The 23203-nt window shown below is 41.8% G+C and overlaps 1 long non-coding RNA gene across 1 annotated transcript in view; it reads left to right on the top strand.

Moving 5' to 3' along the window:
• The window catches only part of LOC111871690, a 327857-nt gene extending 306008 nt beyond the window's left edge, over nucleotides 1-21849 (top strand). Inside the window, exon 4 of the long non-coding RNA XR_004513809.1 lies at nucleotides 21520-21849. This is a non-coding gene — a long non-coding RNA (uncharacterized LOC111871690). The remainder of the gene's footprint in view (nucleotides 1-21519) is intronic.
• The last annotated feature ends 1354 nt before the right edge of the window (nucleotides 21850-23203 follow it).

Below are 23203 nucleotides of genomic sequence, written 5' to 3'. Positions count from 1 at the left end.
CGACAGACGGTCAGTCAGTCAGTCAGTCTTGGTGTCAAGCCCCATCTGGGGGCCAAGACCAGATATTTGATACCGTCAGACAGCTGCGGCTTCGTCGATATTGGGCGCCCTCTCTGCTGAGAGGACGGTCTGTCATTTACTGCTGTCATAGTCAGTAGTACTACCCACCCACCTACCTACCTACCTACCTACCTACCTACCTATCTTTATTCCTGTTGCTCACTATTCGAGCACAGGGCATCCGTGAAACGCTTCGTTTCACTTCAGTTTCTTAATCTTAGACAGTCGGTAGGACCCCTTGGAGGGGGGATCAGCCCGTCGCAATGCCTCTACGTATTATTTTTCTTTATTGCTAGTGGAGTGAGACTAAGTCCCTTGTACTGCGACCATTTCTGGCCCATTGTACCACCCCCAAATCATAAGTGAGGGTGATTGTGGAGCAATTGGTGGAATGAAGATTTGCAGGGGAAACCGAAGTACTCGGAGAAAACCTGCCCCAGCGTCACTTTGTCCACCACAAATTCCACTTGACCAGACCCAGGATCGAACCCTGGCCGCCGCGGTGGGAAGCCAGCGACTAACCGCTTGAGCTATGGCGCGGCCATGCCTCTATGTAATACAAACAAAGAATGAAAGCTAACAGACATCCATGTCTTGAGCGAGATTCAAAGCAACGATCCCAACGTTCGAGCGAGCGACAACATTGCATGCCTCATACAGCGCGACAACTGTGACCGGCTCAGCAGTGCTATACAGGCCTGAATCTTAGTAAAACCTCAGAAAAGCAGCGTGCCTGGGTTTCGATCTTACATTGGAAGCCGCAGACTACCGAACTGAGGCAGGAATAAAGGGCATCTGACTTTTTCTTACGGTGTGATGCAAGAGGAAGCAAACCATCTACACGGCACCACGAAATGCAGTGTTCATATTTCAAACTTCGGTGGTATAAAACAAGGCGAGAGGTAGGCTTCACTGTGCGCTCCCCAGCGGAAATGTAGCCAGGTAGGAGTCTGTCAAGCGTAGCAAATTTAATAGGAGTAATTAAAAGTTTTACCTTTTTGTCTCTTACAGCGATAAATAATCAAGGCTGTTACACATACTACATAAATATAGGACATTTCTTTCTATTGGGGACATATTGTGGAAATTCCGAGCGATTCTTCTGCCGGGATTGGGGTTCGACTTTTTCACCCCGCGGTGTCAACCGTTTCATCAGAATGTCTTCATTAATTTCGAAAATTGGACTCAAGACCGATACAAAGACAGAGAGACGGATATAAATTACTTTCCCGCTATGCTTTAATATTGTCATATTACAGCCAGTATACAAATGAAAAATATTGGGCAAGAACTACGATCTATTCAGACCGCAAGAGAGCAAACTATGGCTGGCTACGAGTAGGATGATATTTTATCCCATAGAGTGCGAGGAAATCTTCTGTGCTCAACCTGTCAGACTGAAAAGAAGACTTGCTACATAACTTTCACCATACGGAAAAAGCCGACACCTGACATATACATCAATAATATCCAAATACAACGCAAAGCAGAAATAAAATACCTAGGTATGACTATAGACAACAAATTAACATGGAAGCAGCATGTAGTCAAGAAACTAAAACAAGTAGACTTAACCATTAAAGAGTTAAACTGGCTAATAGGTAAAAAATCAAAGCTAACAGAGGAAATTAAATTCTGCCCTATAAGACTATAATCATACCTATTTGGACGTACGGCCTGGAATTATGGGGCTGAGCCAACAAATCTAATATAGCATTAATCCAAAGAAGCCAATCTAAAATCCTACGAATGACAGTCGACGCACCACGGTATGTCTCCAACGCAACTCTCCACACCGATCTCGGTATATCTCCCGTACAAGACGTCATCCAACAAAAAAGCAACAGACGTCACAACAAAATCTTTTTTTCTGTAGCGCTACAGCCCCAATTTGGGCCTAGGCCTACCTCCATGAAACTCTCCGTTTCACTTCGGTTTACTAGATCCTACACATACGGTAGGACTCCTTGGGCGAGTGATCAGCTCGTCGCAAGGCCTCTACCTGTAGACAAACACAGAAAAACGCACAGAAACATCCATGCCCTGAGTGGGATTCGAACCCACGATCCCGGCTTCCAGCGAGTGAAGACAGTGCATGCCTTAGACCGCTCGGCTACCGTGACCGGCACAACAAAATCATACCTCACAAAAACCCACTGCTAAAGACGCTATCAACAAGAAAAGACAACAGATGTCTCAAACGAAACTGGCCAATTGACCTGATTTGAATTATTGAGGATTCGCCGCAAGATGACTCCTCATCAAGACATCTAAACAGCCACAACATTAGCTTATAAAATGTATATTCTGATTGCTGATTAAACAAATAAACAAATAAAAAACCTGTCAGATCAGCTTCTGGGACTAACCCACTTTGTTATTCAATGAACACCGGGGATTTTTCTCCAGTAAAGCAATCGAAGCGTGAAGCTGGCAGTTCATCTTAATCTAGTGCCAAGGCCTACAATATTTGCATTTTTATTCCATGTTCCCTATGCCTAGAAGCCTTCATATTACGATAAGGGGCACGCTGTGGGGGCTCCTTCAGTGACATTACCAAATGCAAATACCAAGAAAATTAACTTACGTTTTTATTTTGAAATTCAAATCCCACCTCTGACACCGGAGATGTTGAATGAGAAATAATACAATTTCTCAGTCCTTCTGGACAAATCCTAATGCAGAAAATTAAAATCGGCCACTGCAGCATTCTGTTCATCGTTTCTACAGTAATCCTGCCGTTAGACAGTATGTAACCTGTGGTCTACTGGTCCGAGTTCCTGGACACAGATCCAGAGGTCCGGGTTCGATTCCCGGCGCTACCAGATTTTCTGAGAAGTAGTGGTTCTGGAACGGGGTCCACTCAGCCTCGTGAAGCTAACTGCAAGGAACCGCGGTCTAGAAAACCGAAATTAACGGCCGTGGGGATCCGTTGCGCTGACCACGCGACACCCTCTATCCGCTAAAGTTGGCACTAACTTCGCCGACAAGCGGCGGTCGCTCGGTCGGTATAGTACACTTGCGGACTACAGGCCATGGAGTGTTTTGAAGTTGATACTACTTCATGCGTGAAACATACTAAAAAATTAATCGATCACGCACTCGTTAATGTACTAATCATTCAGAATACAAATAATAAAAATATATGTCCATTTGAAAAGTTACACTACACAGTGACATAATCAGAATCGTCATTGAAATAATATAAACCTTGTTTTGTTCTCTTCGCACACCCGTGACATAATTTCATTTTGAAGAGTACTATCTTCTGGGATATAACACCGTGTACTCTGCTCAAAGTCGTTTCGAAGTAATATATCGCCTCCGTTTTCAGGGTAGAATAAACCGAGGATACCAACCCGGAAGCAGGGTGACTTTCAACGGACTATACCGCATTATATCCCAAAAGATAATATTCCTCGAAATCGCCTCTGTGAAAACCTGAATTCCCACATAATTTCATTTCGTTTAATGGCTTGTTGCCGCTTATAAAACACGTATGTATTACTGCAAGTTTTGAATTCCGTAAGTAATTCAATTGTTGTCGTTTTCTTACTTACAAACTGCCTCGGAGCAACAAGAAATAACGTGGAGCAGCCATATTTGCAGTTCACGTAAAACGCTCTTTCCACGACGTACACTTGTCCTGCAATTCTGTGACGCCAGGAAAGATACCAACACAACCGAGGGGTCAGAAGGGAGAGACAAAGAGAGATACGCGGGAAGGGACAAGAGAGAGGACTTGTACAGCGAGGAAATAATGACTGTAATTAATCCAATTAACCGTTAATTAATGGCATCCTTTCTCCGTATTTACTGGAAATCCTCCCAGGTCTAATGGAGTTTTGAGCCCAGCAATCAATATTTTCCAAGGGGGAGACGATAGTAGTAATATACTAGCTTCCAGAACACTACGAACTCACAGCTCGGTTCCACGTAACTTGGAAGCACCACCAGGAGAGTTTTCAGGTGAGCTGCGGCGTGCATCTCTGAAATGGAATTATTTTTCTTTACTTTAGTTTGCTCCCACACATGACTGATGAGTTTGTTAGTAACTAGGCTAAAAGCATACGCAGCTGCTGATCCCTATCCTGAGCCAGCTGAGTCCTGTCCATTCCCGATCCATTTTAGTATTAATCTACGCATTAGCCCCTTATCTTCATGTTCAGTAATTGTGTGAATTTCTTATTTCCACGTAAGTTCAACTTGTGCCATTCATTTAACGCTTATTCATTTGCTCCACAATATACAGTTGTCTCAGTCCGCCTCCAATATCATCTTTCTTGTATTCAAACATTCTTCTCAGCACGTCACTTAAGAACATCCTCAATCCTAGAAGAGGGCATTCTTCATCCTCAATCAAATTTATCCCTTAGTAGGAGATCGTGTTTTCACCAGTAGAGAATAGTAGATAAAATTATAATTCATCCGCTCATGCAGGTTAAGTACGTATAAATTCTGTTCACTGAATCTCCATTTATTGAAAAATCAGATAAACTAATATTAATCCAGAATTTGAAGAACTTTACGGTTTCCAAGCCGGTCACTGTAGCCGAGCCGTCTAAGGCATGTACTGTCTTCGCTCGCTTGGAAACCGGGATCGTGGGTTCGGATCTGTTTCCTGTGAGGTACGAACTGAGTGCTTATATATTATTCTTATACATTGCAGGTCACGGTAGCCGCNCGAGGGGGATAAACTAATATTAATCCAGAATTTGAAGAACTTTACGGTTTCCAAGCCGGTCACTGTAGCCGAGCCGTCTAAGGCATGTACTGTCTTCGCTCGCTTGGAAGCCGGGATCGTGGGTTCGGTTCCCACAAAAGGCATGGATGTTTGGTGTGTGTAAGCGTTTATTCTATGTTTGTTCGTCCTGTGTTTAGGTAGCGGCCTTTAGACGGGCTGATTCCCCGCCCAAGGAGTCCTACGGTCTATAAAAATGATCATGAAACTGAGAAATCAGCCCTATGCTCCACAGTGGGAGCAAGAGGAGAGAAGAAAACGGTTTCCAAGTATCAGTAAGCTTGCTGTAATATCCTGTTCACAAAACCAAAACCTACAAACTGATATCCTATGTTATTCATTGCGTGATGCACTGCTAATTGGTTTCCTACGTGAAGTCGGTTGTGCGGGGAACATAAGAACCATAGCGGTTAGAGAACAGAGACCGAGCCTGCTCTTGTGGTGGTAACGCAGAAGTTAAATTTGACAGGAACACCAATCGAATCTCGGTTAGCTAACCGATTAACCTAGCTGAAAATTTTTGCTGTTCCCTTCGATTTCTGTATGCGAACTCCAGAATGTTATCACAAAATAGTCAATGGCCGTCTCTTTTCAAACTCTTATCTGCTCTCAATTCATGACCCTCCTTTCTAACTCGCATCTGTAGCTGAAAGAGGGGCAGTAAATACACTAAGTGTCGGATTTATTGAACACCGACTGAGTACATCTCAGTACTGAGAGTACTGTGGTGACTTTATGCGAGGGTTGGTAGTACTTTGTTATATGACAGATATGATAGACTGAGGTAAGCTGACAGACCACAGGGTCGACGTTACAAGCACAATGCGAAATACCTCTGCTTGTACCAGTATTGTGTTAGAGATATCCAACATCGGGGGCACGCGGTAGCGTGTTTGGATGAGGAGCTATGCTACAATCCGGATGGTCGCGAGTTTCATTCCCTATAAGGTCATTGGATTTCTCATTTAACCTAATCATTCCAGTCGCATTATGGCCCTGTGTTCGACTCAGCCTCTATCAGAAATGAATACCAAGTATCTTCCTGGGGTTAAAGAGCTGCCGGGGCTTAAAGCTGAAAACCTCACCGCCATCTGTAACCCGATTGTCTAGAAAAAATGTGAGCCTCGACGTTTCACAACCCTATGGGCCACCACACCCTGTTACGAAAATTTTGCTCCCGGATTTGGTTGTACTTCCTTTTTCAAGAAACTGGATTCCAATACACTGAAGGATAATTTATTATTTCTACTCTTTCATTCACGTAGTATATGAAACTTTTGCTCTCTTGAAAACACTTATTTCGAGGTTTTGAACGATTTATACGTTATCGGGCCCCATGTTTATTGTACTGTCCCTTTACATCTGCTTGTTGATGTGTCAGTATGGACACGCTCCTCGTTAGCGTTTGAATGTCTCGACGGATTCAATTCTTATTCGATATTCCAGAGCTCATCTATGAACGTAAACCCTGCACTTGAGCCCGAGAGCACAAAATGGAGAATTTCTCAAGGATAATATCAACGACCTCGATTACATTTCAGTAATCAGTGCAGAGTGCATCCCTCAATAAAACTGCATAAGCGATATCTTAAGGAAAATAAAATTACGTGCACTGGAGACCCAGATGCGAAATGGTAAATTTTAAGAAAACATCCTCACTCGTCAGACGGATTACATTGTTGTTCTGTACTCAGCTACCAACAATGATCTACCAAGCAATAATCCATTTCTTCCAAGATAACATGATACAGATTAGTCGTATAGGAAAAGTATTTTTTTGGGGCCGATTTTTATGTCAATTTCGACTGCTAAGATCTTAGCAGAGCCATTTAGAATAACAGCTAAGCGGCCTCCATAGTCTAGAGGTAACGTTCCCACCTCATGACTCAAGGTACGCGGGTTCAAACCCGGCGATCGTTGCATTTTTAAGGACGTAAAAATTCAGGGAACAACTTTAAGCCGTGGGTCCCGTGTCGTAGCTTTACGGCACATAAAAGAACCTCATATCACCAAAGGAGGTCACTGAGCCAAATTAACGGACGTTTCCCGCCCAACAGCAGTCTCTAATACCTCCGGTAGATGGGGGAAGCATTATAGATACCTCTCAGCTAGTAGAGCCGGTCTCGCTGGCTGGGCGGGACTGATGGTAAGCACCAGTACCGGTAGGATATAGAGACTGGTAGAAATCATAGAGGGAAGCACAATGGACCAATACAGGTCTAAGTGCATGGGGAAACCCACCCTCTCCAATAACTAACTAACTAGAATAATAACTATCACTACGACAACTAGACCATCGAAGCGACTACAAGTCAGAGTTGCGTCCCAATCGTCGTTACTATTTTACAAAAGAAATTATTAAATGATTTGTCAGTGCAGTTGAGGACTCTCAATGTAACTCAATGTAACTGCTAACTCCTGAAATGTATCATGCATAACTCAAACGGCTGTTAAAATGAAGATAAGGCTATCCCTGTAACAGGCCTCGGAGGCCAACATGGCTGTAAGAAGTCGAGGCTCTTACAGTTTCTAGACAACTTGCTCACAGATGGAGACGATGTTTTCAGCTTTACCCTCTGGCCGCATTTTATCCAGCAGGATCCTGCTATTCATTTCTATTGCATGCTGGTTCGAACCGAAGGCCATAATTCGTCTCAAAGGGTTAGGTAAATTGAAAAAAAATCCAATTACCTCATCGGGAAATATATCCAAATCAATATATTTTTTTATAATAAATCAATCACCGTCACTCTTAGCTTCTGTTCGGAAAACAGCGCAATTTCTTTATAGTGAAATGCATAAAGTGATATCGGTCTATGTTAAAATTACAAAACAAGCAGTGAGTTTCACATACAGATATTCAAATGGTTCAGTACTGTATTACAGCCTTTACCATTGATATCATTAATATTAAAAATTAAAACATAATTCATCCCTTTACATTGAGATGAAGTTCATATCGTTACCAATTAACTTCTATACTAGACGTGTAGCTAGAGCCGGGATAGCGCAGCCTGTATAGCGACTGCCTAAAGGCTGGAGGCCGAGTGGTCGGTGTTCGAGTCCCGATAGGATCAAGAATTTTATTTCTCCACCTCGTCCAGACCAGTTCTGGGGCCCACCCAGCCCCCTATCCAACTGGTACCGAGAATTCTGCCCCGGGAGCAAAGTGGCCAGGGTGTGAACCTGACCACTCACCTCCAGCTAGTGCCAAGTTCAAGAAAATATGGATGCATATACCCACTCCCTCATACGTCTTCACGGCGTAGTGCTTAATTACTTAAGGACAGGGGGGAAATTTTTCTTTCTGCTCCACATGTAAAGGTAGGGAAATATCTCATACTTCCCACTGATGTGAACGTGCTAAAGACAAGTCTCTCAGTTCTTGTTACTAAAATATTTTTCGATTATTCGGAACCCAGGATTTAAATACGAAAAGTGTGACCAATACGCAGCGAATGCGGCGAGTTTTTCTTGAAATGAGCAGGATTCAATACATTGTAGTCATGACGACAGAATGGAGTGAGCAGAGGGGTTGGGGCTGCCAAGACAAACTACTGGACACTTCGTAACATAATGCAATGTACTGCTTGATACGCCACTGATGCTGACTAGCGCCGTTTGGCGCTGTCCGATCCATTCAAGCAATGTAGATGTAACGACACAAAAGCACTCTTTCGGACATGTCCGCCTTCATTCCCTGAATTATTCAAAATGGAAATAATGGGACCACTTTTACACGAGAAGGTAATTCGGGGGACATTACAGTTTGCTTGCAGACTCATGTCTGGTCGCGCGAGGGTTCCTGTGGATTGCTGGTCGTTTGTGCACTGGTCAGGCCCCAGGTCAACCGGCAACAAAAGAAGTCAGGTTGTCGTTTTATGTATCGGATTGATTAGCCATGAACAAATTACGTCTTTCTTCCTTGATGCAGGTACAGAGTAACCCCTCCGAACCTTAACCGTATCAGTGGGCTTCGTGATATACAACTAAATTTATGATCGTAAGTAAATTAAAGTAAAGTTATCCCTGTAACAGGCCGTGGAGGCCCGTAGGTTTGTGAGAGGTTGAGGCTCAAATATTTTCTAGACAATCGGTTCATAGATAAGGTCGTCAGCCTTACGCGCCGGCCGCACTTTACTCCCAGGAAGATTCCTGGTACTCATTTCTGTTAGAAACTGAATCGACCCCAGAGTTATACTGCGGCTGGAAGAATTAGGTAAATTAAAGAATATCCACCTCATCGGTATTCTATCCCGCGACCTTCCGACTTGTAACATATTGCCTCAACTAACTACGCTACAGCGTGCCCAAAAGTTTATGGTCGTACGAAGTAATATAAAAATAATTTTAATTTATATTTTACAAACATACGGGATAAATAAAATTTCAGATTATTTTTCACGAAACAAACGAATTAACAAATTATTAAATTGGTGGTCTGATGTTACAAATTCTTGAATATTCACTGCAAATATTCAGAATTCAGTGCAACGGAAATGACTTCAAATTTCATAATAAGGAAAGGTCTTTGTTTTTATTATCAATAATATGTGAATAAATACACGGATCTTGATTCCATTCACGCCCGTGGAGTGTATAAACAAGATGGTTTCTCGTAATGGACCAATCTCAGGGCTTCTTATATCATAGTTCCTAAAACACTGGCGTTTTTAGGATCTGTATTGCATGTCGTGCTGTTCCCTTTCGGTGTGTGATTATGTAGTGCAAGTGCTGAAAGTATGCACTTACGTTTCTTTTGTCGTTGTTCCATAACAAAATTGTGTATATGCAAAATTGTTCTAGGTACCCACGCCTCTTTTTTCAGGAACAGCCTTGAAAATGTCTCTTTCCTTTCGAATTTCTCCATATTAAAATAAAGGAATACAGAACTATCATAATTTCACCATCAGAAAGTGAGGGAGAAAACAGCAAAACACAAAAGAGGAATTGAAGAGAATAAGACGAAATAGATTTAATCAAGTTCATATATCTCGGAAGTCAGATGAGGACAACAGAAGATATTCAGAAGCAGCTGTGTACAAACAATACACACAGTAAAGGACAGCTTACGGGAAAATGTATCTTTAACACAGGAGAAATTTGATAAATAAATAGATTGGAATGTGTTCACTTAAATTAATTTAATGCAGCAATGCACAGGCTATATGGGAAAACTGGTATATATTTTGCTCCAGATATAAGGAACATATGAACGGAGACCAATTACAAAAAAGATAAATCAAAATATACAAAAGGCATTCTAGAAGCGCATGAGGTATGCGTAGAGACACAATAAAATTGCGTTGTCCTGCACATACTCTGAAGATTTGTAGTCGAAGGATTGCTTCCAGTTGTTTACAGAAGGTTAAAATTATATTTTTGTAAATTTTGTCAACACAGTACGGTTCGCTGCTGCTGCTGCTGCCGCCACCACCATCACCACTACTACTACTACTACTACTACTACTACTACTACTACTACTACTACTACTACTACTACTACTAAATTTGTAATGATGTGCACATATTTAAGAATCTAGAATGACCGTGATTTAAATTCTCAAGAGCTCAAGAGCCCTTTAATGCGAACCCCTTAAGACGCTTTGATTTGTTTCCGAGATTGGACATTTTCAATTTTAAATACCAAAAATTAAATCACAATCTATAAGTCTGCCTGTGAAATTAACACACACCTCTAACATGATTCTATTAAATAAATTCTTCTGGTGTAAGATTTGATTTTTTTTTCACAAATTCCAAGTGTAGTATAAATGGGGGTAAATATGTCTAATTATTTATGCATTTATTATTATTATTTATCGCCTCAGTTGCCTAATGGTCAGAGTTCCTGGCTACAGATCCAGAGGTTCAGGTTCGATACCCGGCGCTACCAGATTTCTGAGAAGTAGTGGATCTGGAACGGAGTTCACTCAACCTCGTGAGGATAATTGAGGAGCTATTTCAATGAAATAGCAGCTCCAGTCTAGAAAACCGAAATTAACGACCGTAGGGATTCGTTGCACTGACCACGCGACACCTATCCGCAAAAGTTGGCACTAACTTCACCGACAAGCGGCGGACGCTCGGTCGGTAGAGTTCGCTTGCGGACTAAAACTACGAAGTTTGTATTTTTGTTTATTATTATTATTGGCCTGTATTTCGGAAGAATAGACAGATTTCGCGTCTGTCAAAATGAAACAACGTTGTTGGAATATTGCACACAGGAGCTTTCTTTGAGGGCGACAGATTGTTTCCAGTAGACTGTTTGGTGCTCCGTAATCAGTCGCAGTTTGAAATACTCTTTACAAGTCTACTGATCACACGACAGAAGCGGATCGCAGTGTACAGTCTGTACAATAAATACCAGTCACAGAGGCAGAAAGGCCACTTTGTTCCAGAACAACAGTCTCCTTTTTTGTCATCTGCTGTAATATATATGACTATTTGAAATTGTTAAGCTTTGTGAACAGAATTTGTATAGTTATTGAAATAAAAAGTCACTGGTCCAAATTTACGCGCTTATTGAGGTTACTGACACAAGGAGGACGAGATGAATCGTCATGTGAAGAGCATGCGGGGGAAAAGTTCTCTACTCTGAAAACTTGAAGAGAACAGCCCATTCAGTAGACAAAAACGTAGGCCTATATGGAAGATAATATTAAAGTATGCTTTTTTCTTCAGGCTGGAAGGTTTCCTGGTTTTGTGTAATGGCAGACGTTTGCGGATATAGTAATCAATATTTGTGTTGTATAAAAAGCAGAAAACATCTTCACCATTTCTTTTACGTGTACTATGAGATTCTCTGTGTGACTATTGCATGAAGTCAGTTAAAAAATTATTATTAAATTAATTAATTAAATAAATTAAAAATTTCGGTGAAAAGTGTCGGTAATGGAATATAAGCCTGTCACAGTAGCCGAGCGGTCTAAGGCATGCACTGTCTTCGCTCGCTCGGAAGCCGGGACCGTGGGTTCGAATTCCACACAAAGCATTGATGTTTTGTAGTGTATGCATTTATTCTGTCTTTGTGTTGTCCTGTGTTTAGGTAGAGGCCTTGCGACTAGCTGATCACTAGTCCAAGAAGTCCTACCGTCTGTAAAACGATCATGAAGAAAAGAAAGTCACAGACCAGGGCCCAAGGGGACTGTAGAGGAAGTGAAAAAATTAGAAGATGAAATGGGAGGAAGAGAGACGGAGCGGCCAGCGAGTTTGCCACCTTACACTCAACGGTGGCCATCGCTCTCCTGAGCTCTGTAGGTGCGAATTGTTACTATGTTTAGAAATGTGTTGTAAGGAGGGTGGTTGCGGTTTGTTGTGGGATTGCTGGATTAGCGCCGGCCTCATTAAAGTTGTGTAATAGGTTTGTGAGACCTCAGATTACAGCCACAGCAGAGAGTGAGCAACTGCCAATGCACCTTGAAGCTAGACTGCCTTCATGCCTTCAAAGCAATTCTCTGTGAAAATATTCGGACAACTTCCATGAATATTTGATTGGTTCCTGAACCATCCAACGGTAAATTATCAACTACAAAAATATACATAATGTCGAATTAAATGAAACGGTGATGATCAGCAGTGAGTAGTGTGATATGACTAACACTGTGATAGCTGAATTAACATCATCATCATCATCATCAGTAATCTGTCAAGACGACAGGTCCACAGTCTCTTCCAAAACATTTCCTCCATTTAATGCGATCTAGAGCTTTCTCCTTCAAACGACAATATCCTCTTCTGTCCCCAAGGTCATCCAGCATCTTCTTACGTCTTCTTCCTCGTCTTCTTATCAATTCTATCCGCCCCTCTATCTTTCCTTCAATAACTTCTTTTAGAAGGCAGTTTCTGCGTAAAATATGACCAATCCAATTAGCCTTCCGTTTTCTTATTTCGTGTAGGATATTCCTCTGCTCACTTACTGTAATTAACACTTCTTCATTTCTCACATAATCGGTCCAACTGATCTTCTCCATCCTTCGACAACACCACATTTCAAAACTTTCCAGATGTAGCTGAATTAACGTCAATGTAGAAACCTGTCATTCGACACGATCGTAAACCAGTTCCATTCACATCCCAGCCTCACAATCTATCTTCTTAATACCAATTCACATAATTCAATGCTTCCACATTTGTTTCACGTTAGTTTAGTTTTTAGTTTCTTGGGTTGGGGTGGGATTGAGTCCACTTGGTAAGTCGGCCACTAATTGGCGTACTGTACCGGCTCCAGATGATAGTAAATGAGTCTGAAACATTTGGTCGAATGGAAATTGGCAGAGGAAATCGGATAAAACCTGCCCTAAAACCACTTTGTCCACCACAAATCCCACATGACCTGACCTGGGCTCGAATCCTGGCCTCCGATGTGTAAAGCCGGTGACTAACAGCCTGAAATCTGGCACGGTCTCACTGTTTGATGTTAATGATTTACCTCATTTGGGCTGATAATTTCGTGTATATCTTGGATGTTTACCGCACAACGCTCTCAGGATCTCATATCCTACACTATCGAATGGTACGTAGAATGAATGGTGAATAATGAAATTGAAAATATTTAGAAAGAAAATCCTCACTGAGCTACTATCCCAGCATTTTCCTTTACAAGCTGAGGAATACCATGAAAAATCTGTCAGAACAGCCGGCGCCTCAGCCAGTATCCTTACCGATCACTTCCCGAATAATATTATAGAGCATTTTCGTATACAAAATAGCTCGCTGACACGTTTAAGACGTGGAATAGATTTCCGCCGTTTCGTAGTACCTTGCTGTCTTTGTCTGTGCCTTGAAGATATGCCACCAGCCGCAAGCAGGATTCATCCTTCATTCACATTCCTGTTGCTCCCTTTGGAACATAGGGCATCCGTGAAAACTTCGTTTCACCTCAGGTTCTTAATCTTATAGACAGTTGGTAGGACGCCATATACGGGTGATTAGCCAGTCGCAAGGCCGCTACCTACACAGGGCAATATGAACACAGAATAAACCTATATAAACACCCATGCCTCGAAAGGGATTCGATATCACGACCCTAGTGTTCGAGCGGGCGAAGACAGTTCGTGCCTCAGATTGCGCTGCCACTGTGATCAGCTAAAATTTTTGCCCTTAATGGGATTCGAAATCCAATATCTCGGCCGTCCTGTCTGTATCCAGTCGCTATATCGGCTACGCTGTATTATTGTGTCAAGCAGGATTAATGCACTTGTTAATGTTACCTGCACTTTTTTTTTATTGCTAGTGGGGTGGGACTAAGTCCCTTGTACTACGGCCACTTCTGGCCTATTGTACCAGCCCCGGATGATAGGTGAGGGTGATTGTGGAGCAATTGGTGGAATGAAGATTGGCAGAGGAAACCGAAGTACTAGGAGAAAACCTGTAGTAATGTAAAATTTTACGATTTTAATTCATTATTCACAGTGTTTCCTGGGCCCACCAATTCTGTTAATGAGTTATAGTGGCTCCATCTATTACATTATTTAACTCAACAAGTTTAGGAAAGAAATACAGAAGAATTCGACTAAGACAAGCCTTCAAATGACTTTCCTGGTCTAGAAACATAACCCACTCTATTTTACGTGGCTGAACCCGGCTCTTAGAAATACCAAGTTACTNTGGCACCGTGTATATGTGGTGTTAACCGACGTTTCGGAGGAACGTATCGCCCCCATCTTCAGGGTAGAAGAAAAAGTATAAGAATTCTGCAAGCGACAACACCGTGAGAAACGGTAAAGCAGACTGCTTTACTTATACTTTTTCTTCTACCCTGAAAATGGGGGCGATACGTTCCTCCGAAACGTCGGTTAACACCACATATACACGGTGCCAAATCCCAGAAGACTGCTTTCTTCATAGTCACCGCCGTGAAAGCCTCAAATCTTACTCTCTTGTCTTGTGCACAAACTCTCTGAATGACAACCCTTGCCATATTTGCATGTGGAAAGGCAGGCAGGGGTAAACGCCATTTGATCAAATGTAAAATGAAACAGAGGTTTGGGGGGGGGGGACACGCGGTAGTGTAGTTGGTTCAGGCACTATGTTACAAGCCAGAAAGTCGCGGTTTCGATTCTCGATAATGTCATTGGATTTTTCGACTAACCTAATCCTTCCAGCCGCACTATGGCCCTGGGTTCGAGTCAGCCTCTAACAGGAATCTTCCTCTGGGTAAAGGGCGGCCGGCGCGTAAGGCTGACAACCTTACCGACATCTGTGAGCTGATTGTCTAGAGAAAATGTGGAAATCTCGACGTCTCGCGACCCTATGAGCCTCCACGGTCTCTTACAGCTGTTCTTTTTCTTCTTCCTCTTTGTACAACGAAACGGAGGGAAACAGAGGACGATTGTCACACTGAGGTGGCAAGAGGATTTTAACAGTCTGAATTCATAATCACCCGCCTCCTTCAGATAAAAGAGTTTTCTTCAAGGCTCCTCACAACCACATCGGGAACGCGAACAAGAGGAGTGAAGGGATATCTCCACGCACTCTTAACCTTAGCACTGAATAGAGGGCTCGTGTTTACACTTGCTTTACCTCGGAAGAGAGAGCCCACAGCACCGCGAGTCCAGAAAGTCGATCTGGGCGTGACGTATTTTAAATCGAATTCCGGCTGTCCTATCCTGGTTCTCATGCACAACGAGAAAATATGGAAAACTGATCTCCACGAAAAAACTTCAAGAAAGCACTACAATGGCTAACATCCCACGATCTTCGCGGCGCTTTTCGATATCCTCCATTGCTTCCCTCTTCTTTCTTCCCCCCCCCCCCCCCCCATTCTCAAATTTATATACCGTTGGAGAGGAGGTTCGATTCCTGGAGCCCGCCTTCTGCGGGCCATAACGTTTGCTTGCATCATTGAATAGCAATAAGATTCCTATAGTTTCCTAAATGGGAAGCAAGATGAACCAGAGACGCTTGCGCTCTTAGCGCAATAACGACACAAATACATCTCGCTTGCTACGTACTTACCGTCTGACTGACAAACTATCCCCCGCGTCTAACTCAAGGGGCTGCAATCTGCCCCTCTTTGTCAGGTTATGTAAATCGAAAACAAACGTAAAGAAACACGTGCAATTAATGCTGAAAGAACAATAAATAGTACGCCATATCTTAAAATATTAACATCAGCGCTTTCAGTCTCAATAGATGTGGTACAAAGGACTTCCACTTCAAAATGGAAGAATCCGTCTAAAATAAATTCTCTTAATCAAAATATTTCCTAATTATATATAGTATATCTGCACATAGCCATTTCCTAATACTATTTAAAGTACTATGTTGCTGTTTCGTCACCAAAAACATAAAAATTAGAATATAGAGAATTATAATTTTGCCTGTGGTTCTGTATGGGTGTGAAATTTGGTCTCTGACATTAAGGGAGGAACATAGACTGAGGGTGTTTGAGAACAGTTTGTTGAGGAGAATATTTGGACTGAAGAGAGATGAAGTGACAGGAGGTTGGAGAAAACTACATGATGAGGAGCTTCATAATTTGTACTCTTCTCCAAGTATAATAAGAATGAACATGTCAAGTAGGATGAGGTGAGCAGGGCATGTAGCACGAATGGGGGAAAGAGGAATGTATATAGGATATTGGTGGGAAAGCCAGAGGGAAAGAGATGATTGGAGTGGCCAAGGCCTAGGTGGATGAACAATATTAAAATGGATCTTAGATAGATAGGATGGGATGGTATGGACTGGATTGATCTGACTCAGGATAGGGACAGTGGAGGGTTCTTGTGAACATGGAAATGAACCTTCGGGTTCCATAAAATGCTGGGAAATTCTTGAGTAGCTGCAGAATTGGTGACTTTTCATGAAGGGCTCAGCTCCAGGAGTGAGTGAGTGATTTATCACTACCTTGTTCTGCTGCCTCCTCGCCTTTGCTTCTGCGAGACAGAGAAGCCAATGTAATAGGAGTTAATAATAAAGGGCTTTATGATTTCTACTCTTCGCCGGATATTGCGACTAAACCATACGGGCTACAGCGCTCCTCGGAGAGAGACGGGAAACCTGAAGATAGTTGAGGACTTAGGAGACGCTGGCATGGGACGTGAAGATAATATTAATATGGATTCTGAAGGAACAGCATAAAATTATGTGGAAAGAAAAAAAATATGATTCCGACCAGGAATCAAGGGTAAGTTCCTGTGAATAGGGTCATGAAAATTTGGTTCCAAATTAGGTCGCGACTGTGATGCCAAGCTTACTGGCTATCAGCTTTCCACTCTGATTGATAGTGCTGTTTTATTCTTTATGATTATTTACAATAAAATTATCTCTGAAGAGTAGTTGAGTAGCCAGCCATACGTATCCTGAACATGCATGCTAGAAGCAATACAGTGAGATCTTTATAGGAGCCCGATACTTTTGTTTCTAAAAGACATAAACCCTAAAGAAATACAAAGGTGGGGTGGACTGGAAGAAGTTGGAGGGGTGTGGGGTGTCTGAACTTTCCAAACGCATAAAGGATATTAGCCGAGAGAAGAACAAATTGCATGGACTATAAAATAAAGCTGAAGCCACCCCATCCCCCTGCATCTGCGCCCTGAAACGACAAGGCGTGATTTGCATGGGGCAGGGTAGGCGTAAAAATGTAGGGCGGGGTGAGAATCGTTGTGGGCAGACATGGCAGAACCGTAATATACCTCAGCACAAATACAACGCAGAAAAAAAAATAACAAACCTGTTTAAATTAAAATGAGTAGAGGCTAAATTTTTCCTTTTCAATACCCGTTTGCCTCTGCCCTATTCTGCCATTACTGCTTTTATTGTTGCGATAGAAACACCCCTCCTTCTTTCGTTCCTACTTTGGTGGATACGTGTGGAAAATGTTATAGGCCAACTTCACGTGCATTTTAAAGAGTCATAAAATGAGTTCAAGTTGAATTTTCCTCGTTTTGAGGAGAAAAGGGGGAGGGGCAGGATCAAAAAACGTAATATCAACCGAAGTAGGAATCGTGACATGAACCCGAATGCTATGGATGTGTTGAATTCTAAGTTTAGGCCTACATCCACGGAGAAACTGAGGACGTATTGGCGACCCGTGGATCAGCACCATATCCCTCCCACTTCTTTATTTTAATTAAGTCTATCACAAATTACAAATACTCTGTATTCCGATGAACCAAAACACGCAAACACTGAACTGACGCACAAATATTGCTGATCGGCAGGGTGCATGGGGTTACTACACGTAGTGTTGTCGCTGAATTCAGAGCTTCTAATATGAAGGAGCCGGTCACGGTAGTCGAGCGGTCTAAGGCATGCACTGTCTTCGCTCGCTCGGAAGCCGGGATCGTGGCTTCGGATCTGTTTCCTGTGAGGTACGAACTGAGTTCTTATATATTATTCTTATACACTGCCGGTCACAGTAGCCGAGCTGTCTAAGGCATGCACTGTCTGCGCTCGCTCGGAAGCCGAGACCGTGGGTTTGAATCCCACTCAAGGCATGAATGTTTAGTTTGTGTGTGTGCGTTTTTCTGTGCTTGTGTACAGGTAGAGGCCTTGCGACGAGCTGATCACCCGCCCAAGGAGTCCTACCGAATGTGTGAGATTTAGAAAAACCGAAGTGAACGGAGAAGTTCATGGAGGTAGGCCTAGACCCACTGGGGCTGTAGTGCCAAGGAAAAAAAGAAACAAAAAAAAATATGAAGGAAGGAGAAGCAATACATTCAGCAGAAACATAGAAAAAATGGTAAAACACTTGAATGTAAGCTGATATACCTGACTCAGTAAAGTGACCCACTGTAGGCTCTCTTTCAATTCCCGTTAAGGTCATAACGCACTTTCGCTAATATTTCTTCCGATTAGCTCTTGGGTCTACATAACCAAATATCTATATAATAGGGGAGACTCTTTTTGAAGAGGATAAAGCGACCGTAGCTTTATACTTACATTAACTTCGTTAACATTAATTTCGTTTTTCCTGACAAAGGACGAGCTTCTGTGAAATGACATTTAAATATTAGAACATTTCACATATCAATTCTCTTGCTAAAATACTAGATTTCCTACATCACTGATTGATTTCTAACATACCTAGAAGCACTTTTCAAGTACACAATAGGACTAGTTCCTAAAATAGAACTATTTGTTTCTTAGCAGGCTCGATGTTTTTGATAAATCTAAACATATTTCTAATGTTAGAAAAAATAATGTTCAAGAAATAGCTTATTGCGTCTTTCTTCCTTGAAATGATTAGTTTCATACAACGATACCAGCCGACATCTAAGAAAAATCAAGAAAACTGTGTGTTCCCAGAGCTAGTTTTCAGTGGTTGGATCCAGTTGTGAAGATAGGAAAAGGTTTCCCTTGCCGAGAATCGATCCCTTATCACCCAGTCCTTAGCCAGTCACCACGTAATAGATCTACATTTCTGTTCCCAGAAATAAAGGATTCTTCACTAATGGAATCTGTACGCATTACCACCCTTACATTTTTTTCCCCTTGGCACTACAGCCCCAGTGGGCCTAGGCCTACCTCCATGAACTTCTCCGTTCACTTCGGTTTTTCTAGATCTTACGCATTCGGTAGGACTCCTTGGGCTGGTAATCAGCTCGTCGCAAGGCCTCTACCTTTACACAAACACAGAAAAACGCACACACATAAACTAAACATCCATGCCCTGAGTGGGATTCGAACCCAAGATCCCGGTTTCCAAGCGAGCGAAGACAGTACATGCCTTAGACCGCTCGGCTACTGTGACCGGCAGTGTATAAGAATAATATATAAGAATTCAGTTCGTACCTCACAGGAAACATCCGAGCCCACGATCCCGGCTTCCGAGCGAGCGAAGACAGTTCATGCCTTAGACCGCTCGGATACCGTGATCGGCACCCTTACATATACTTACGTGTTAATCCAATGAAATGCAGAAAATGTCGAGTTTGTTACTTCGAATGTAGGCCGATGCAGTAGCATTTAATCATTTACTTTCCATTGCAGTTACTAATGTCCTCTCCTGTGTTTCTGTGACAAGTTTAAATATTAAAACATTTATACGGCTCATTATTACCATAAACATTTTGAGGGGTGATCCCCCTTGTAGCTCCCTTAAGCGAGATGAGACTGTACAGTAATCTCTATTGCTATATCCTAATTCTGAGATAACACAAACGTCGCAAGGGCTTTGTGTAGCTTATATACACGTTCAAATGCAAACTAAAGCCAAGGAAGAGATGAGCCAGATGAAAACTAATCCCACCATGTTATTATTACAGGGCATATGAGAGCTCACCCACTTGTGATAACAATACTCCAACCCTCGAGCTATCTCATCCCCCGAAGTGGAATTCGCAGGAGCATTGATCATCTCCTCCCACCCCACACATCATGATAATCTAGTCTTCAGCCTGTTCCTGCTCCCAAATCATAATCCCTTACGCTCGTAAACGTACTCTGTTTTGCATAATATACGCTTGGATCTATAAGCTTACTTCTCTCGGGTTCAAGTCATGTAATGGCATTTCCGAAATAGCAGTGAAAGCGATAGAAACAACCCCTCCTCTGCACCCACCATCGCTTGATGTGTTTGTGCAATGGGCGATGAAACACCACCGAGGTGCTCTTAGCTTCCCCCCCTTTTTTCAATTTTGTTAGCAGTACAGGAAGAAAAAAATTGTATACAGTCCATATTTTTAATACTATTCCGAAAAAAACAGTTCTGTTTACACGAGGCTTTGTAATACAAATTAAAGAGGCCAATTATTTTCTAGAATACAAATCCGTGCAAATATGAGCCTTAAATCCTTGTAAAATAATGGTTACATTTGCAATATAAATCCAACAGCGAACTCTTTAAATGTGTTGAAATTTTACGAAAAATAAATAGAATTAAATATTTCTAATGCCCTTACCGTAACTGGAATAAAAGTCATACAAATACAATGAAAGGGCTTTTGACGAAGCAGCCTCCACATTATAGAAAGATATTTCATAACGCGAAACACGTTGTTTCCCCAATAGGCATATAAAATTTTGAACTATTGTACATTCCAGAGTTTATATATTTTGATTATAAATTTGATAACTGTGGATTTCTTTGTGTTGTAAAGTAAAAGTAAAGCTATTCTTGTAGCAGGCCGTGAAGGCCCATAGGTTTGAGAGATGTTGAGGTTCCCACATTTTCTAGACAATCGGCTCGTAGATGGCGGCAAGGTTGTCAGCCTTACGCGCCGGCCGCCCTTTACTCCTAAGAATATTCCTGGTACTCACTTCTGTTAGAGGCTGAGTCGACTCCAAAGCCATAGTGCAGCTGGAAAGATTAGGTCAATTGAAAATTCATTGACCTCATCAGGACTTGAACCCGTGACCTTTCGTCTTGTAGCATAGTGCCTCAACCAACTACCCTACCGCGTGTCCCCTTGTGATGTAAAGGCTTTCCTTAAATACATGAATATTCTCTTAAGTAATGTCTTTGCATTTTAGTATTACACTCGTAAATATTTATTTATTATAGTATTGATAAAACCAATGGAAAGAGACCACGTGGGAGACCTAGTGTACATAGGAAAGTAATATTAAAATAGATGTTAAAGTAAAAATATACTAGGTTATGTGCCAGATTAATAAGGCAGAGTACAGGAACAGTAATTTTCCATAATAGAGAATCTATTGACGAACAGAAAGATCTTTAGTTTCTCAAATAATATTAGCTATAAACTAAAATTATACAACGGATCAATTAATAGGTTTAAATGAAAGTTTTTTTTTTTTTCTGTTTGCAGGAAGTGAAGAGAGGAGTGTCACACCACAACTGCAGTCTGCTTCTTGATCGACGAGCGTGCAGTCTGACATTGGAGAAATTTCTATTTTGCAATTTTGCAGCGTTTTTTAAATGCATATGATTTTTTGAAGAACCAAACGAATGGGCGTATGCGAGGAAGGAGCGAAAGTAGAGGACGTTTCGACTTAAAACCATGTATGTTAGATTTTTGCTTCTTTCCTATATTTCATCAAGCCTGGGTGTAAAGGAACAAGGGCAACTTCATGCAGGAGGTAGACAAATTAATGGAGCGACTAAGAAATTGAGGAATGGAATTTGTGAATGGGAAGACAACATCAANGACGTGAGTTTCACAAATCCAATATCCACGGTACGGTTTCAGTTGCTAAACCTCTGATTACTGAAAGTAATATTCAGATGCGAAAACGATGGTGTCACGACCTTGAAACCTGGACATGAAGGCAAATGGAAACTCTTTCGTGGTCTGGTCAGATGAGTCATCCTTCACGCTCTTCCTTATATCAGAAATAGTTCACGTTTGGAGAATATCCAAGGAAGCCTACAATTCGAAATGCCTCGTTCCAACGGTGAAACACGGTGGGAGATTTTGTGATGGTTTGGACAACAACAGAACAGAATTCTGTTGGGCCCAATATTACCCGTCATGGCCAAATTGTTGTAAGGGAGTGCGTGGACAGATTGGGTAATCAGGTGCGTCTCATAAACCAGAAGTTTTTCCGAAGAACAACGAAAAAAAGATTCAGTTTTCTAAAACGATAATTCCCCCATTCATACAGCTGGAACTGTTCATTCATGGTTTGAAGAGCATGTAGGTGAACTTCAGCATCTTCCCTGGCCAACACAAGCACCACATTTGAACATCATTGAAACACTCTGGCCAGTTTTGAAGACGAGATTGAGAAACAGATTCAAACTTTGAATATGTTCTTCAAGAAGAATGGTAGAAATGCTACTAGAAATTATTCTAAGGGGGATTGCGATTGTATTGAGGCAAAATGGGGCCCAACACCATATAAATAAGGAAATGTGTGCAGTATCTGTAGCGTGCCCATTGTTCTGTTCAACCCCTGTACATAGATTTACGTGCTGGGGAAAGCAGACAGATCGGCAACAGTTTCAGAAATATAAATAAGTATTTGCATTAATAATTCTTCACATTCACTTACATTGCTACTTTATGCCACTTTAGAATATCTTTAAGATTTTAAAAATTATTATACGAAAAAAAATCTATTGTATATTTCCTTATATTTTTAATTTTATACTGACTGGGCCTCCTTTTACAAGCTGTAAGATTTTAAAGGGTTCTGACGATGGGGTATAACACTCAGATTCACTGGGTTTTTGGTCTTTGTCCATCGTCGGGTATTCTAGGAAGTAGGAAACACAGCGTTTCAGAGACTGGATCTTTTTCCGTCCTCAGATGAGGAGGAAGTGGAAGACACTCAGTTAGGTCCCTTAGAGAGAGCTAACCTCAACCACTGACAAAAACAAAACAGTGATTCTAAGCTGTAAGATAATTCTACATATATCAATAAAAATCACATACTCACAGGCAAACATGTTACAGGGTATCATTATGAAACATACAATTACGAACTTTTAACCCTTTATAGTAGTTCTCAGGTGTATAATGCTTTCAGATTTTGACTGACAGGCGCAGG

The sequence above is a fragment of the Cryptotermes secundus genome, unplaced genomic scaffold, assembly GCF_002891405.2.
Source record: "Cryptotermes secundus unplaced genomic scaffold, Csec_1.0 scaffold428, whole genome shotgun sequence".
Taxonomy (NCBI): Eukaryota; Metazoa; Arthropoda; class Insecta; order Blattodea; family Kalotermitidae; genus Cryptotermes; species Cryptotermes secundus.
This window is presented reverse-complemented; position numbering and strand designations above follow the sequence as displayed.